We start from the raw sequence: 6,136 nt of genomic DNA, 5'->3' as shown, positions 1-6,136 counted from the left end.
CAGGCAAACACGCTAAGACCTCATAAGTATGTGTTTGTAGCAATCTGATTCTGTGGACAGAGGTGTTATCTCTATAAACGTACCACCAGCCTTCGATGGCACAAACTACCTATGGTGGAAAATTTATATGCGAGCTTTTCTTCAAGCACGTGATTTTCAAACATGGGTATATATAGTTAATGGCTATGATGCTCCCGTTGTGGCAGTTGGAGATGTAAACGTTCCCAAGAACATTGGTGAATACAGTCCTGCCGAGATACTATCTGCAAAGCAAAATTCCGACGGTTTGAATGCCATCATAATGCCATTACCCCAGATTTTCAGCATCACATGACTACGTTCAATAAGTCTAAAGATGCTTGGGATATCTTAAAAACCGTATTCGAAGGGAATGCCGCAGAAAAAGAAGCAAGGCTTCAATACCTAGCATCTGACTGGGAAAACCTTCGCATGTCTGATGATGAAACATTTGATGAGTTTAATCACAAAGTGTCTGAAATTGTTAATACATCTTTTGCATTGGGTAAGACTATTCCTGAAAAGGACATTGTGATGAAAATTCTCAGATCGTTACCATCTAGATACAATTCTAAGAAATATGCCATTGAAGAAGAAAACGATCTTTCTACACTCTCCAGAAATACTCTTGTTGGAAAGTTAAAGATCTTTGATAATGAACACGCTAGAAAAGAGGTGATTTCTCTTAAAGCTGCAAACAATTCTGAATCCTCTAAGGATAAATCTGGTTCGCCAGATACTAAAGATGTTACTCCTCGACAATTTATAAAATTCTTGAGAGACAGGAAAAAGAGTTTTTCTAAAGGTGCAACATCTCCTAATGATGATGTACAGTGCTATAACTGTCGAGTTTTCGGGCACTTGTCTGTAGTATGTCCTAGCTGGATTCGTAGACAATCGGCATATGCAGCAGATTTTCCTACTCTTGATGATGGACCTGAATATTATAATCCTCAAGATCTCATAGGCGAGGTTGCATTAGCCTCTGAATAAATTCTTTCGGATACTGATTCTGATTCTGACGAAGAAGTGTTCCATGTTGATCCAGTTGCTAATAATCTTCTTAAAGAATGTCATCGGAAACTTTCGGAAGCTGATAGTACCATTTTCAGTGAGAAAGTTAAATATGACAGACTTCATAGTCGGAATAAAGACTTGCAAGACCAACTTGATTCTAGTGGTGTAAGAGATTATCTCAACGAAATACGAAAGCTTAAAGAAGAAATTGCCGAAGGTCGAGATCGGGAAATTACTCTTCAAGCAAAGCTAGATAACTTGGAAAATACTGAGATGAACTTGTTATTTGATTCAGAACGAGAAGATCTCAAATTTCAATGTGAATCATCCAAAAATGATCTAGTTATTGCACTTGAGAAGGTCAAAAGTTTGGAAGAAGAAAACTTGAGCTTAAAAGAAAGTTTGTCTAGAAATAACAGCTCAGATAAATTAACCTCGATATTGGGAGCATGTAGAATTCATCGTGATACACGAGGATTGGGCTATGAAGGAATAAACGCTCCTAGTATTTGCAAAGAGGTAAAATTTGTCAAAGCTAAATATTCTTCTCAACCAAAACCTTCCACGGTTGACAAAAGTAAAGTATCTCTACCAACTACGGATGGCGAAAAGAAGAAATCTTGCCAAGCTCCAAAGAAAGCACACACACATTCAGGTAATACTAAACATAACTTTTTCCATTTACTAAACACTGTTTTTATTGTGGAAAACCAGGTCACTTGCAAAGGAATTGCAGATTTCTTAAACGAGATAAAACCAGATATGATTCTGTTAGGATGACAAGATCTGATGTTCCAAACTGGAGAAAAACTGAGTCTCATAATATCAGTTCTTTCAGTATTCCCCCAAAGAAGTTTCACAATGATATTGGGGAGAAAAAGAAATAAGTTGCTCCAAAAGCTGCTCAGAAATGGGTACCAAAGAAGACTAATAAAGCAACGAGTTCTATTAAGAAGATCTCCCAGACAAGAGTTTGACAAGGGATAACATCTTAAAAAGGTATGGAACATTTATTGAAAATTTCAAGGAAGTTTTTAAATTCCTAGAGTCCATGCATGATTTTGTTTCGAATACCTGTAGTGAGCAAGATTTTGCTCACCTCAACACAACCTGATTGTGTTGAAAGTGCATCCTCGCCAAGAAGCCTTAATAAATGCGGTGAGGATTGCAAAAGAATTGGGGCGCACATATTAAGTTGGGAAATTTCTGAATATGTGGAACAATTTATTGTTTCGAGCTGAGTTTAACTCGCTTATATATTCCTCGAAACGTGTGTTGGTAAAGCATTTCGCTTTGATCAAGTTTATCTTCACCTAGTGACGAAAGTCATGAAAAGTTTCAATTACTTTGAGAATTGCTCTGACGTGAATGGTCTGTGAATAATGGCTACATAGCGTCCTCTGAGAATGTCTCAATGATTGAAATGAGAGTTTAGATTACATAACCATGTATTCCTTGAACCGAAGTTTTTGAACTTTGTTGATCAAGAAAAATCGGGAGGATTGTGGAATTGGCTTGCCAAGTCTGCAAACTATCAGAAGTTCTCGACCGAGAATTTCTGATGGATTTTCCAAAACTCGTTTGTATGCTAAGTCCCGCGAACCCAGTCCGCGAACTGGCGGAAGTTCTCTTTCCGAGAATTTCTGCTGAGTTTGGAAAAATCAACCGATTAACTTAAGTCCGTGAACTTGTTTGTGAACTTAAGAGGTTATGATCTAAAGATGTGCTCTGAACATGAAACTTAAATTACTAAGGAATGCAGTATGCAAACCGTGGCTATAAATTCCATGAGTCGGTTCAATCGAATCGAATCATCTTTGTTTCAATTGTGTCTTGTGTAGTTACATAAGATCTCATAGCAATTGAACAACTCTCTAACTAGTTCATTTGAGTCAATTGAACTAGTTATGGTGAATAAGAATATGGTTAGATACCACATGTATGAGTCTTAATTACCTAACTTGATTTGTGATTGAATTTCTTAAATATAACAGGTTAGAAGCAATTATCAAAGCCATGGATGATGGTTTTTATTGTCAAAGAATCTTTTTCATACTTTTATGGTAACTATTCTTGGTGTAAATCCTTGTGGAAAAACTTATTCTTCCTTCTAAGCATATCAAGTCTTGTTTATACAAGTTTGTATCTTATAAAAGATGATCACATATTGTGTATCGTTACCATGAGATAGTTCTAAACTTTTTAGTAACATGATCTCATGAGAGACTTTCAATGATTGGTTCTTAAATCATATCTCCTTGTAGGATTTCTAAGATCCATTATAAATCCTTCTCTCTAGAGTAAGGTCGCTCTTGTCGTTCTTCCGGGAATGACATCGAATGGGGGAGAGTTCTTGTGAACTTGTGTTTAATGGTAATATCTTGCAGGGAGTGCGGCTGTGGAATTTTATAGGGGTTATCTTGTATCTTAAAACTCCTTGATGAATGTTGTTAGCTTCGGCTATGAGATTGCATCTAAATTAAGTTGATGTGTTTTCTTTCTTTTAGTCTATGAAACGTCTCTTCTCGGAAATTTCATTAGGATCCCGTTCTTGTACCTTTGCCAATTTTATTGACAAAAAGGGGGATAATTAATGTGTAGTTCTACTACATATACGTATGGTTTTCGGATCATTGTGTAAGGGGGAGTGGTTTCCATGTGAGATGGAGTATTGACTAAGGGGGAGTGGTACAAATCACCGTAGTATTATTGTCAAAGTTGTGATACAATGTAACTTTGATGCTGTGTAATAATACTATGATGGATCTTCAACAAGTACAAGATGAACACATGAAGAGTTGGAGAACCAAGGAAATCAAGATTATCGTTTTTACGTTTAACTAGTACAAGCCATATGTAAAATGGTTTTGTCACCAAAATTGACAAAGGGGGAGATTGTTAGAGCACTGCTCGGTTCAACCCACTAGCATTGGTATGTAAAGTTAGTTGTCAATTTTAGTTGCCAAAATGCATTCTTGATTTAGCATACTAAAGATAGTTTCGGACTAGATTAGGTCTAAGAAGTTGAATCGAAGTTATCCTTAAAGGATGAAGATTGAAGATTGAAGACTACAAGAAGACATCAACAAGTACTTCATCAAAGGTATGTGATTGATTTCATTTGGATTCTTGTTCTATTCTACCTTTCTAATCTATCAAGATATATGCTCACTATACGGAACAATTTCGATGACGGTAAATGTACATTTATGTATATATACTTGAGGTTATTTGATTCATGACTTTGGTGATAATAACCTTTATCCCTATAAAGGATCTCATGTTATAGTGAATTTTTTTGTTGAATCACCCTTTTTTTCATTTATTGACAAACTAAAAGAATACAAATGTTACTATAAAACAATAAACAAGGTAGAAAAATTACAAAAAGTAAGGAATCTTAAGAATCAATTTTAAAGTGACTAAGAATTTGGTTTTCATAGTCATTGTTCCACCTGACCCCTTTTATTCTGACACCATGATCTTGAACAATCTTCATAACCCTTTTCTTGAAACCATGAATATTAACATCACCTCCTTCAAATAAAACTCTGTTTCTTTGAAACCACAACTCCTTAATGACAGTACAAGCAGAGATTATCCATACTTCATCAATGATAGGACTGTGTTGTTTAGCTGCAGAAAAAACTTCTGAAAAAGAGTATGGCCTGGGAAATTGAAACATATTGCCAAGACAATTCCAAACCTGAACACTGAAATCACAAAGCCACAGTGTATGCTCCATAAAATCCTGCTCTGATTTGCAGATACAACATCTAGAAGGCATTTCATCCTTGTTTTCTTTTCATGTCATCATTCACATAAACTCCTTGTAGAAGCTTCCAAATGTTGCTGGCAATAGTTGGGTGCAAAGATTTCCTCCATATATAAGAAGACCAATCTACCTTGTCTTCCTTGTGTCTTATTTTCTCCACTGCCTTTGCATTATTAAACATTCCACTACTATGTAGGTTCCATATTATGGAATCATTTCCACTGTGAATATGAGGCAAGTTATCATTCTGTAACAAGTCCTACAACTGAGTATGTATATTCCATTAATCATTAATAATTAAGTCCTGAACTTTCAACTGCATATTGTTATGAACAAAATCAGTATAACCAATTTCATTAATTAGTGGGGATGATCCATACCAGTTATCAAACCATACTGAGATGCTAGCACCATTTCCAATCTTCCAAGAGATGTCTTCTTGTAAAGTAATCCAAGCCCATTGAAAACCTGCTCTTACTGACGATAATTTCCATTTTAAAAACCATATACCATATTTATCTTTAAACTTAGCTGTAAAAAACAGAGCCCATTCATCTGATGAGTATACCAATTTCCACATCATTTTCATCAGCAAAATTTTGTTAAGAACTTCTAGCCTTCTAATACCCAAGCCACCTTCAATATATGGCACACAGATCTTCTTCCAAGATAAAGTTTTGTACTTTCTAACCTCTCCATCACCTGACTATAGAAAGTTCCTTATTAGTTTTTCACATATCTTAATAACTGAAGATGGCCATTTATAAACTGCCATATTGTAAAGAGGGTAGCTGCACAAAACTGTTTTTACAAGAATCAGTCTATCATGAAAAGATAATAATCTTCCTTTCCAAGCTGCAAGTTTGTTCTGAAGCATAAGAACTATTGGCCAGACCATTTCAGTAGTTACTCTTCCTGGAGCAAGAATGATACCAAGATACTTATCAGGAAAATGAGATATATCCATACCAACTATGCTGCTAATTTTTTGCTTTCTGGTTGAATTAGTACCATCAATGAAAAACTTGATTTTGGCTTTGTTAATCATCTGGCCAGAGCTATGTTGATATTTGTCAATCAACTTAAATAGACAAAACAAAGTCTTCTTAGCTCCATTACAGAATAAGAAAACATCATGAGCAAAAAATAAGTGTGTTGGATATATTCCATTTCTATCTACCATTAGATTTATCTGCCCTGTATTAACCAAATTTGTGATATTTCTACTCAATACATCTTCCATCAAAATAAATAAAATAGGGGATAAAGGATCACCCTGCTTAAGACCCCTATGCATTGAGAAAAAGCCACATGGTCCTCCATTGA

This window comes from Papaver somniferum, chromosome 9 (genome assembly GCF_003573695.1).
Source record: "Papaver somniferum cultivar HN1 chromosome 9, ASM357369v1, whole genome shotgun sequence".
Classification (NCBI taxonomy): domain Eukaryota; kingdom Viridiplantae; phylum Streptophyta; class Magnoliopsida; order Ranunculales; family Papaveraceae; genus Papaver; species Papaver somniferum.
Note: the sequence above shows the minus strand (reverse complement) of the source record.